The sequence below is a fragment of the Schistosoma haematobium genome, chromosome 3, assembly GCF_000699445.3.
Source record: "Schistosoma haematobium chromosome 3, whole genome shotgun sequence".
NCBI lineage: Eukaryota > Metazoa > Platyhelminthes > Trematoda > Strigeidida > Schistosomatidae > Schistosoma > Schistosoma haematobium.
This window is the reverse complement of record NC_067198.1, coordinates 11,194,593-11,208,335: the sequence shown is the minus strand read 5'-3', so window position 1 is coordinate 11,208,335 and position 13,743 is coordinate 11,194,593. Positions and strand designations below refer to the sequence as shown.

The 13,743-nt window shown below is 33.5% G+C and overlaps 1 protein-coding gene across 2 annotated transcripts in view; it reads left to right on the top strand.

Annotated features, from left to right (window-relative positions):
• Nucleotides 1-6,749: 6,749 nt before the first annotated feature.
• MS3_00004994 (uncharacterized protein) overlaps nucleotides 6,750-13,743 on the top strand; it is a 35,750-nt gene continuing 28,756 nt past the window's right edge. For both annotated transcript variants that reach the window (XM_051212997.1, XM_051212998.1), the window contains exon 1: nucleotides 6,750-7,358. The gene's annotated coding sequence lies outside the window, so the exon portion shown is untranslated. The remainder of the gene's footprint in view (nucleotides 7,359-13,743) is intronic.

The following is a 13,743-nucleotide window of genomic DNA, read 5'->3' as shown; positions in this document are numbered from 1 at the left end:
CTCGACAATAAATTCTTCTTTATTAAAAACGAGAAGATCTAGATGATCAATATATATCTGGTTGTATGGACTCATTAGCTAAGTGAATTACGTATTGGTCGTTTAAGGTTGAAGGTATGGGGATCAAATCCTGGGGTGAATATCAAGTCCAGTACATCTATCTAATGCGTCCTATATATCATTACTAACCACATCAGAAACATATAAGTAACCTAATAAAACTGAAAATAAGGTTATTTTACGAGCATCCACAGTTGACTACGTGGTTGTATTACTGTCTTTAAGAATTATGAGTGGGGTGTCAAACTTGGCCATATTTTATAGTTATGACTAATAGAAGTTCTTTCAAATGATTTATTAGAATCAAATTCACGCGTAAATGATTCTTTTACTCCAGCGACCGATGTTAATATTTGATCATTCCACAGAATGAATTATTTAATTTAATATGGGAATTTGTAGAGATTGAAGAATTTTCATTTGAATTTACTAGTTGATTTAAGCCAGACCACCATTGAAAGCTTGGGAACACTGGACAGCCGTTTGAAGTTATCCATTAACACTGTTAGATGCCGGTCATCTCAGAAGTCTAGAAGTTAAGTGTTCGCGCGCGAGGTCGAAGTTTTCAGATTTAAGTCCCATATTTACGAGCATGAATGCGCACTACTGAGGAGTCCCATACTAAGACCAAACATCCGTTCAGTGTTCTTAGACTTTCAATGATGATCTAGCTTATGTCAGTTTGTGAATTTAACTGTTATATTAATTACATAAGAAAGCAGGTGAATAGATTTCTCCTGTGATAGAACCGATAAATATAAAATCGAGAAGTATATATATATATATATATATATATATATATATATCAAAAAATCTTAGTTTCTTTTTATTCTGAATTGAACCGAATAATAACGAATCACGCGGTTGATTGATACCAACCCAAGGGTGCGGGATCGTGGATGCGCACTGCTGAGAAGTCCCATACCAGGACGAAACGGCCGTCCAGTGCTTGCAGGTTTTCCATGGTGATCTAGCTTCAATTGACTCATGATTTCAATCTGTGAAATTTCTAAAATCTCCACAAACCACTTCTTATATATATATATGTATATACGCTTATATAAACTTAGATTTATCTCTGAGCTTATTATGCCGATTAGTAACTATTACGCAGAAAATAAGATTTTTTTGTTTTACCTTATCTTGATAAATAGATATAAATGACCTGGTAAAAATGAAATAGGTAAACGAAACCTGTTTAATAATTATTAACTATATGTTTATCTTAAAAACGGTCAGTTATTGAAAACTAATCATCACCTTATCCTTGAAGAATATGGATATATATAATACGGTATAGAATGAACAAAATAATGATTACATTGGTCAATATATCGATTAGGTAAACAATAATCTCTGAGTTCGACCACTAACTACTTTTATTATTGATTTGTTATTAATCAAGATTCAAACCATGTACCATAAATTCATTTTGAGTTAAGCAGGATAACATTGAAATCTTTTTGAAATATTTATTAGAATGTTGAGATAGAATCAAGAAAAGTCTTACCCTTGTTCTCGGTAATGGATTAGTATAACCTTAAAAGGATAAGTATCTATGCTAGGTACTTTAACTGTCATTGTTCGATACTATTACTTCAGATAAAACTGATAATTTATCAAAGTTGATCACGTTGTAATGACTAGTTTTATGATGTTTATTTCAGAGTGGTGAAGTGATTTTACCGATCATACAGTCATATGTTCACTAGTCTACATGACTATAAATTGCAACGCATCTTAAAGCCATTTGGTTTAAACTAATCATTTGGAAGTTATGAACATTGATCTTATGCTAGCCAGTACCCATCAATAAGTTTGCCTTACTTTCTCCAGAAAACCGATATTTTCGCTGAGAGTTGAACTTGCACTCCAGTAACTATAATGATGAGAGATGTTATGAGCTAGCGATTACATTGCTATTCGGAAGCTAGATTTGTACATCATTAAAATCCAGTTCATTGATCAATTGACTAATCGTTCGCGCTCAACACTCAAGATCCCAAAATTCAGTCCTTGGTTGTATGGCCGTGGGTGCGTACTGCTGAGGAGTCCTATGCTAGGACGAAATGGCTATCCGTTATTCCTAGGTTTTCATTGATTGTCTAACTTAGATCTGTTTAAGTGAAATCCATCATAATGACTATTCCATCGTGTCGATCAAAAGATTGATGAGTAATGATTACATGTTGTCTAACAAGCTACTGTGATGATACGTGAGTTTAATCAATAAAGCCGAGAACAGTATCAGCATGATGGTTTGGCTTTGTTTATCAATCACCGTGATAATCGTTATTAGGTAAATCTCAACTGGGCATAAATTCAGAAGGCAGCAAAAAGAGTTAACTAAAGTTTATTATCGTATAGCACATATAACAAAGTTACAAGCACATCAAGCGAATTTGAAGCAGAGAGGCTAATGCGTGTGAGAGAGCGAATAAAAAGGTGGATTTATAGTCGAATCGAAGCAAAGCGAAGGCAGTAGATAAGATTCATGTATACAAGTTTATACAGACATGATAGTGATCACAATAATACAAAGAAATAATTTCAGTAGTTGATATTATGAATCAGTTGAAGCCAGACCACCAAAAAAAACGTGGAACTACTGGATGGCCATTTCATCCTTTTTGTGGGACTCCGCAGCAGTGCGCATCCATAATTCCGCCTCGCGAGCGCTTAACCAATAGACCAACAGTGTTAATGTCCAACTTCAACTAATCCACGAAATTGAGCGACGCATCCATCATTGTCATCAATGAGTTGTTATCTCACAACAAACCCGGTTGAATTCCACTGGTCACTACTTCTCTCTTGAAGTCAGTCACTAGTGAACATATGTTAATTAGTATCAGAAGGGGTTTTGTGGAGATCGTAGTGATTTCAATAGAAACAAGTTGTTAATTTTGGAATAAAACTGTCGGCTAAATAAGTTAACTGAAAAGCATGACTAGAATTAACCGTAAGTAAAATTAATTGTAGGAGAGTTTCTATGTCACTACAAAAATTATCAATATAACACTTCAGTATATTCTTGTATTCCATTTTAAAATTAAAAGCTGGAAACTTATTTATTTGAAAACAAAATCTTAACGTTTTAATTTTATTAACCATCATATAGGAAATACGGAGCTGAAACGTAGAGAACTACTATGACCATCATCAAAAAGGTACAAGTATTCATAAGTAGTCGTCTATGCAAGATACTCAATATCCGTTGACCGGATACCACCAGCAACAGCCTGTGATGGGAGAGGACAAACCAGCTACCAGCTGAAGAGGAAATTAGAGAAAGACGTTGGAGGTGAATAGGACACACACTTCAGAAATCACCAAACTGAATCATGAGGCAATCCCTAACATGGAATCCTGAACGGAAGAGGAAAAGAGGAAGACGAAAGAATACACTACGTCGAGAATTGGAAGCAGACATGAAAAGGATGAATAACAACTGGAAAGGATTGTCCAGTACAGAGTTGGGTGGAGAGTGCTGGTGATCAGCTTGTGCTCCTCCACGAACTGTAACAAGCGTACATAAAAGTAAGTATTATATAGAACCCAAAAATTAAAATTTCCTCTATTTTCATTCGAAAACAAAATATTGTCAAATGTATTTTGTTTGTATTCCATGGTTAATTGACTCAGACGGAAGGGTCAGAATTCAATTCTGATTTGAAAAACAATAATAATAGTAACTAAATACTTGATTGATTTGTTTACAAACGATTAAGTAAGTGGTTCAAGTCATTGAAAATTAAACTTGATATTTTAAGTATAAGGAAAGATATTTCTTCTTAACCGACTTCATAAAAATAATGTTAATTATGCTTCTGAATTGTCATAATTCATTTTTATAATTGAAATGTTCTTATTATGATTGGATGCTTCAATGAGAATCTTTGACTATTCTATGAAGTGCATAGTCAAGATTTAAAAAAAACAAAAACAATCAATATGTGATGGAAGATTTGTAAATATTGTACAATTTAAAGAAAGTTTGCATTGCATAGTAACTTTAGCCTGTTTTTCATTAGCTTGTATCTAGGGTTAGACCCTACATACTTTAGAAGATTTGGCAGGTATATTAGCATTGTATAACTGAGTTGGCACTAAACGAGTTCACTAACAAGTCCTATACTTTAAAAATGATCTGTCCCGTGCTCCCAATTCCCAATTATTATTGAATCAAAGTCAGTCATTGATATAGGCCGTCTAGAAATTCATTTATCGGAATTCATAACCGGTAGATGTTTATAGATTTTTCCGATTTAAACTCCATACAAGGACTGGATAGCATATCAATGAAATGTTACAAATTAGGTAGAACAGAACAAAATATATTTACCTTTCAATCAGTAATATGAAAGATATTTTCAAATGGTTTTTATATGTTCGCTTGTATCTTTTCACTATGAGTAATTGTTATACTCACTAAATAATTCAGATCATGAACCAATCAAAATCAGACCACCATTGAAACCTGGAAATATTGAACGGCCGCTTCGTCTTATTGTGGAGCTCGTTAAAAGTGCGTATCGACGGTCCTGCACGCAAGATTCGAATCCAGGAGCTTCGGTCTCACGCGGGATCGCTTAAACTCTTGGCCATTGAGCCGGGATTTAGCGGTGTTCATGTCTAACTTTAAGAAATCCACGATATGGCGCAACCATCAAGAGCTTTCTAGTGACCAACTTCGAGGGGAAATTCTCGGAGTTATAGTAGAAAGCCGTTACTCGTAGAGTTCAACAGTGTTGGATATGAGGCAGTTACCCATCGAAGAAAACGAAAGATGTTAGAGCAATTTCGTGGATTGGTTAAAGTTAAATATTCAAAAACCGCTGGATCCTACAGGCTAGTTTTTCGCATGAGACGGAATATCCTTGGTTCCAGTTCTGGGTGCAGGATCGCGGCTATACACTAATCAGAAATCCCATACTATGACGAAATGGCTGTTCAGTGCTCCGAAGTTTTCAATGGTGGTCTGACATTGGTCGATTCATGATCTCAAAAAATTCAACAATTTAAACAACCCTATACTAATATCTAGTCATTCATCATTAACCATTATTAAATTTACAGATGATTTGACTTTTAAGAAGAAATCAGTATTATTTAATCTCTGATATATATACGTTTTAGTAAATACATTATGGCTCGAACTCAGTAATTTTCCCTGAGAACGTTCTATATATTATACACTGATCTACTGAGTCTAGACACCAGCTAACTTATTTAATGAATATGAATTTTATTTATATCAAGATGTATATATGCAAACAAACATTAATCGAAATCCAGTCATACGAATCAACCAAGAGATAATTCAAATTCTTACTAATATTGATATGAGTAGCATATTGCTTTATACCTTTATTGAAGTTGGAAATTATCAATAAAACTGTAACTGATACAATGTATTTTTGGAACAAACAAACTCTTGCAAAAATAACTGACAATGTTTAATATCAGAAGGAGTTTTTGTGGATATTATAGCAATTTTATTAATTGAGATCATGAGACATTTGAAGCTAGACCACCACAGAAAACCTGGAACCACTGGATGGCGATTTCGTCCTAGAATCAAACCCCTCATCAGGACTCATCCACGATCCCACCTCGCGAGATTCAAACCCAGGATCTATCAGTCTGGCGCGCGAGCGTTTAATCACTAGACCACTGAGGTGGCCGGCATCCAACAGTGTTAATGTGTAACATCAACTAATCCACGAAATTGAGTGACGCATCCACCATTGTCATCAGTGAGTTGCTATCTCACAACGAACCCGGTTGAACTTCACTGGTCACTGCTTTTCACTAGAACTCCAGGACATGCCTCTTGAAGTCAGTCACTAGTGAGCATATTTTGATTATTATCAGAAGGGGTTTTTTGTGGATATTATAGTAATTTCACTATTTAAGTTGAAAGTTTTCTAAATAGTTTACGTAATAAAGCACTGTCCAGGTAGTTAACATTGTAAACAGTAAAATATTTACAAGGAACAACATTTTTAATAACGCAACTCTACCAGTGGCAATACTAATAACTTTTTTCTTTCATTTTCTCTCGCTCTCTCTCTCCTTTTACACACAAACACACTTTATCCCACCATTTTAAACGATTATGAAAATCTCAACATTTGAGATCGTGAGTCAATTGAAGCTAGACCACCATGGAAAACCTGGAAGCACTGGACGGCCGTTTCGTCCTATTGTGGGGCTCCTCAGCGGTGCGCATCCATGACCCCGCCTTGCGGGACGAAATGGCCATCCAGTGCTTCCAGGTTTTCCATGGTGATCTAGCTTCAATTGACTCACGATCTCAACCGTTGAAATTACTATAATCTCCACAAAACCTATTCTGATACTGATTATAAAAATCATTTAAAATGTGTATACATTTGCATCTAGTCCAAAATTAATTTGTATTTTGAGATGGTGGAGATTTATAGCTCAGTTGGATGATTTTGGTGAAGTTTTGAGCTCTGAGCCATCCAACTTAGAGTATTTTGTGTGTATTAGAACGGTATGTAGAATAATTTGAGTGGACAGAGAGAGAGAGAGTTGAGAAAGAGAAGAAAAAAGATACAGTAGGGTCAACAACCTAGCAAGCGCACAAAATGTACTTATATATATATATATATATATATATATATATATATATATTAGGGAAAGCAACTGATAACAGTCAGAAATAACACACAAGACTCAGATTATGATGATCTGAAAAACGAAACTAGAATCAGATAACATGAAGTTTTATAATCCACTCTATCATATAGTGTTTAAACACTTTTTGTTTTGATTAAAATAAATTCATCAAAATGAAGGAAACAACGACAGGAGGAAATACACCTACGCTTATGATAAGTGGTAGAATGAGAATTGAATATGTTAGTTGTTGTTGTTGTTGTTGTTGTTGTGGTTATTATTGATATTATTTCTTATTTCATATAAAATAATCATTTATTAGTGGATACATTGAAATACAGTCTTTTTATTTCCCTGTTTATTCCATTCATTTGTCAATTGTTGTTCGCTTGTGTTGTTCTCAGTGATGATGATGGTGGTGGTGGTAGTAGTGGTAAAGTGATGGTCATGTTTCTTGTTCGTAGATCAAATATTTATGTCTTTACTCCCACCCCTGTAAACACAAATAAAAACTAGATATATAAGTACATCAATCTATCTCTCTCTTTATATATATATATATACCTATTACTTTAAAATCTTTTACAAAATTGCCCCTTTTTTGCCATTGTGAACAAATAGTCTTAAGAAAGATTGTCAATATAGTTTATGTAAGTTATTTGTACTAAATATTAATTATGTTTTGTTTTCCTTTGTTGTGTAACATTAAAGTTTTATAATGATAAATTAATAGATTTTGCAAATATCATCTACTCACTAGTGACTGACTTCAAGAAATATCTAATTGTAATAGATAGTAATAATAATAATAATAATAATAATAATAATAAATGAAATGATTCTTATCTGATTTTAATGATAGAGTTAAATAATTACAAGGATTATGAAAAGATTAATCACTGAAAAAATATATCAGAAGGGGTTTTATGAAAATTTTAGTAATTTCACTAGATGAAATAATGAGTCAATTGAAGCTAACTCCACAAAACCCCTTCTAATAATAATCATCTGCCCACTAGTGACTGGCTTCAAGAGGTATATCCTGGAGTTCTAGTGAGAAGCAGTGACTAGTGAAGTTCAACCAGGTCTGTTGTGAGTTATCAGCCCACTGAAGACAATGGTGTACGGTGGTGCAATTTCGTGGATTAGTTAAAGTTAGACATTAACACTGTTGGATGCCGGCCACCGCAGTGGTCTGATAGATCCTGAGTTTGAATCTCGAGAGGCGGGATTATGGATGCTCACTGCTGAGGAGTCACACAAAAGGGACGAAGTAGCCATCCAGTGCTTTCAGGTTTTCTATTGTGGTCTATCATCAATTGACTCAAGATTTCAACTATTGAAAAAATATATATTTGTCATTGACATTTCAACTTAATGAAAATCCGCCAGCAGGATCTTGGATGCGTACTGCTGCGGAGTTTCATACTAGGACTAAACAGTCATCCAATACTTTAATGTTTTTCGTAGTGGTCTAGCTTTAATTGACTCATGAATCCAACTATTAAGACAGAAACCATTAGATTGTTTTTCATGTATTATCATAAATGAGGTGCTGTTGAAAGTTTTATCGACTAATATTACATAACATTCAGTGATTCATTAGATAATCTTAATCTGTGTTTTAAATATAGTCTAACACTTGATTGTCTTTTTTTTCAAAATAATAAACAGAAACATATGATGATGTATTTATCTGAACTAAAACAATAATACAAATAGTTGAGTTCATGAGTCGATAAAAGGTAGACCACCATGGAAAACTTGGAAGCACTGAATGGTCGTTTCGTTCTAGTATACGACTTCTAAGTAGTGCGCATCCAAGATCACGCAATGAAGATACTTGAACCAAGGACTTTTGGTTTCGCGCATGAACACTTAACCTCTAGACCACTGAGCTGACCGGCATCCACTAGTCGTTTAGGACTAGTTTAAACTCTGTATTTTCTCCCCCACCCGAAATTTGATATCAGTTCTTCATAAACATTATTTTAATTTATATCATATTACTTATTTTAAAAAACGTCACTTCTACCTGAATTTTGTGCTGATGATGTCGTACAGAAGATCAATGAAAGCTCCACGACCAAACTATCCAGGTCAGAGAACAAAACTCCATTAAAAGTAAAAAATGAACATCTTAGTTTTATTAAGATATTTCAATGTGATTATTTAAGATTTAATGAAAGCAATACATAACTTGTAAATTTATATTTACCAAGTGAAAAATCCAGTCTACATAGATACGGAAAATATCGAAAAATTATAATATAAATGCGTTTTGTGTCAACATTTATGATGATTTGAAGTAACAATTGTACAGAAAGCGCTAAGTACACAGGTTATACCTGTTACCCCTCATACAAGAGCATAAGCCACCCAAAAAGCATTCTTCATTCAATTCTGTCCTAGGCAATCTTTTCAAGTTGTTTCCAGTTGCTATTTTTATCCTATTCATGTCTGCTTCCAATTCTCGTCACAATGTGTTCTGTAATCTTCCTCTTTTTCGTTTCCCTTTAGAATTCCAAATATTAAATGTATAAATTATATTTAAAATGATCTTGATGAGTAAAATCTAACTCATCTTAACATTAAACCGCCCCATCTCCCCGCAAATTGTTGTATGATTCTTTAGGAATTCTCATTAGTAACTAGTTTGTACAGAGAAATGTCGGAATAATTTTTTTAAAAAAAACTTTTCTCATGGAAACTATATTTATACATTTAAATAGCTTCAAACTACAGATGAAATTAAATTCACTTGGTATTATTTCATAGTATCTTTCCATTATTGGACGAAACACACGTCCTTGATTTCACTGCTAGCCATTATTCATCTTTACAGATTTGTTTGGCGAGATTATTCATTATTCCAGTTCATTAAAAGGATTGTTTTTTAAAAACTATAAAGAACTTATTTTAAGTATGGGATTATTAAGATTATTGAATATTTGATTAAGATCATGAATGGATCAATGTTAGAAACCCATTGAAAAACTGAAAGCATTAGGTGACCGTTTTGTGCTTATTTTAAGAGAATATTATCATACAATCTTGTATTTTAAATAGCTTTTTTTTTAGAAAATAAGGTGTTTAAGCTCAGTGGGTTGTTTAAAATTTAGTTTCCATACAGGTTAAAAATGAAGTTAGTAACTAGGGGGATAAATTTTTATGTCATTTCGTAACTAACTTGAAACAATAAAAAGATAAAAACATTCATACTTTCTACAAAAAATCTTCAAATCTGTATCGCTAATACACTACAAACTTTTATTTTATTCAATACAAATAGTTATTATGACAGAATATAGAGTATATTGTCTGATTTAAGTGATAATGTGTTTCTTTGGTCAAACAATAAAACTCTGTACTATGATTTATATTGTTATTATTATTATTTGAACACATAAGTATCGGTACAAGGGGGCACCGAATACATATACGCCACACAAGTCACTTGATTTGTGTGTGGGTTGTGATAGTGCCTGGGTGCTAAAGCTGAGGCAGGTGGTTTACTTGGAGGGCCACACTTCGAACCTTAGACCTAAAGGTCTAATCCACAAGGCAGTGAAGCGACATCAAGAGACGCAGTCCCATGGTAGTCGGTGACAACATTAGGTTAATACGCCGTTTCTCTCCTCAGGATCGTGTAGCCCATGTACACCATTTGTTTGGAATGAGGATTTTCCAAATCCTCCAGGTGGATCCTCTATATCCACCATCCCAATTAAGCACCGGACATTCCCTTTTCGTTCTCCTAATTTTGTAAATAATAGTAATGCCGCGCGAATGAAGTGAGTAGGACTTCCCTGGCAATGGTTGTAAGCACATAGCCATGTTAGAGGGAGAGTTAACTCTCCCCACTCTCGACTGTACCATGGAATTTGGGGGCTGATTTATATTTAACACGGAAAAAAGATATCAGTCATTAATTTAATACTTGAAACAAGAATTATTTGTGCCGATATGAAGATCAAATAATGATTATAATGATTGTCACAAGAAAAAGAGCTTTAAAATACTGTTTCCTTTCAATAACCACAAAAAGGTTTTATTTCTTATGATTGTTGTTGCAGATGATCTAGTTGTTAAACTGTCAGGAACATTATTTACAATATATAATTGTTAAGCATTAATATTTACTTCAATACTACATGTAGTTTATACCAACTAAGGTATACTGACAATGCAGATAGTCAAACCATAGACTGTTGACTTTCATCTGTATTTATTAGATTCAACTACTACTGCGGGAACAGCTATATAACATTATCCGCTTTGGTTATATAAAACAAAATTTCAATCTATTGACAATTAAGTATTATCTCATTTATTGAATAGTAAACAAAAAAACACAACATAAAGCCAATCAAAAATCACAGTCATATGTAGAGTACAAGTAAACGATGAAAGATTTCTATTGTTTTGTTCACTTAAAAATATCAATGACAATAACTACTAAAGTCTTTTCATTAAACTAATTTATACTATAAAACTAGTTCTAGTTAGAAGCCATAACCAATGGAGCTAATCCATGTCGGGTAGAGACAGGTATCTACCTCAGTACAATGGAAGATGGTAGCGCAATTTCGTGGATTGGTTGATGTTAGACACTATCACCATTGGATACCGACTCAATAGTCCAGTAGGTTAAGCGTTCGCGCGCGAGACCGAAGGCCCTGGCTTCGAATCGCGCGAGTGGTATCGTGGATGTGCACTGGTGAGGAGTCCCACAATAGGACGAAACGGCCGTCCACTGCTTTCAGGTTTCTAAAGGTGGTCTAACATCAATCGGTTCATGATCTCGATCAAAAACTGAATAATCTCCACAACCCCTATACTAGTATAAAACTATTATTTTTTAACTCATTTTTCCTTCATAATTACCTCCTAATAACCACTGTATCATAACAGTAGTCGTAATAATAATGGTGATGATGATGATAATAATAATAATAATAATAATAGTAATAATAGTAATCATTTAATATTTAATATTTTTACTGATTTGAATAGTAGTAATCGTTTTGCATTACAGACGTTTACATTAATCACTTAGTTTTTTTATTCAGTCAGTCAGTCATATGCAACGTAGAATCTGGAATGCTTGTGGTGATGTAAGTTACTATATTCTGCATGAACACAGCGATACAAGATTGTTTTAAGACAAGCTAGTAGTATTATTAGTTATAGTAGGAAGGATGAGTTATAGAAGGAAAATGAAAATATATAAGGGGATTTCAAATCTCATGTTCTGAAAGAAGATCAGTAATGAATTGATCAGTGCTATTATGAATGATTCTGGCCCAGTCATCCAAAGTCTCTAACCATTGGTCATGATAATCATATGGATCACAATTAATTAATCCACAATGATTAACATGACTCGGCACAATTTCCAATAACTATATAGATTGATGTTACGTCTTGGTTTGACCACTCCTAGCTTTATTTAGACATACTCTTACACTAAACAACACAGCTGATCGAGATATACAGTGTTTCAGTCTATGTAACACAGCAAACACCTCAGTTGATGGAGATTCTATACCTTATTAATCGATTTGTCATGTTTATCTTGTACTTTAAGCTTAACCTCGCCATTGCTTGCTTGATGAACCCAAAATATATAAACAATTGTTCTACAAATATTCTCTATTTTTAATCATTATGTTTTACACTTATAAAGGAAAAACACAAAGAAGTGCACCCCAGTTGTTAATACAATAGACTCATCATTTATATCATTATATTTTACCACTAACTTAAGTCTATTCACCATAAGAGTTCAACAGTTTCGGATTAGAAACAATGGTTTATAGTTACTTTAAAGCTTGGATGAAAGGAAATCTCCCAAAACTGTACATTCCCTTAAAATTTATATCCTAACAACTAATTAAATAAAAAAATGAAGAATATTTGAGTGAATAATTGTTTTCAATTACTTCATTATTGGGATCTACAGTCATAAGTCCATAATTATTTTGTTACTTTACAAAGGCCAACAATAAGGCATGTATTCATGAATTTGACAATGTTATTGTTACAACTTGTTACTGCCGATTAGAGGGCAGTGACTTATCGATCGGATCAATGACGCGTAAAACACGTGTGAGCAGCCTGGAGTTCTGATTGGTCCTGCTTTCCGCCTAGCCCAGCCAGTTAAGTTCAGAACGCCAATCTCAGCCTCTGCGTATGAATCTTTATATTTCAAACATACTGAGTTTATATACCGATCAAACAGACCACAACGTACCGATAGAATATGAAATAACATTTGTACAAGAATTAGCCAGATGTGGCTGTGAACGACGAAGGTAGTAATTAATATACTGGGTATAATTCAAGAATGGTAAAACGTATAATAATAGTTTATGGGTCAAAATAAAGCTTATAATAAGAGGAATATGAATATGCATAGTTTAGTTACTTAATAATTATACAATAGAAATATGCATTTAGTATTGGTCCATCAATAGATTCCAAAGTTACCATTCATTATGTTTCTCGGGACCTAACAGTTATACGTTAATAATGGTGAATGTTTGCATCTATTACTACATAAGCACTTCAATATTGTGTTATTTGCTAATTAGAAATGTCATTCAATAAAAGTCGGAGTGATTTGGAGTAAAGTATCAAGCGACAATTAGTAGAATAGTAATATGAAAAAAATGAAAATGCAGGAAACCATGTGAATAAAATACATAGTAGGAGAAATCCATCTTGTCAATTGAGATAATAATAATAATAATATACTTGAATCTATCTTATTCAGGCCGCTACTATTCAAACTCACTCTACAAAACGTGACTCATTTTAGTGAGTTCAAAATTAATATGGTTGACTTTAAGTGATACTTTTTGTTAGAGTAAATGATATTATCTAGTTGCTCAAAATGAAGAAGCTGGATTAGCCTACGAACGTGTGACCTGACGGTTTAAAGCTAAAACCTCTAACCCTGAAGTTTTCATTTTATATCTGTTTAATCACACTAATGAGTTACAGTCAATATCATGGAAATATTCATTTGTA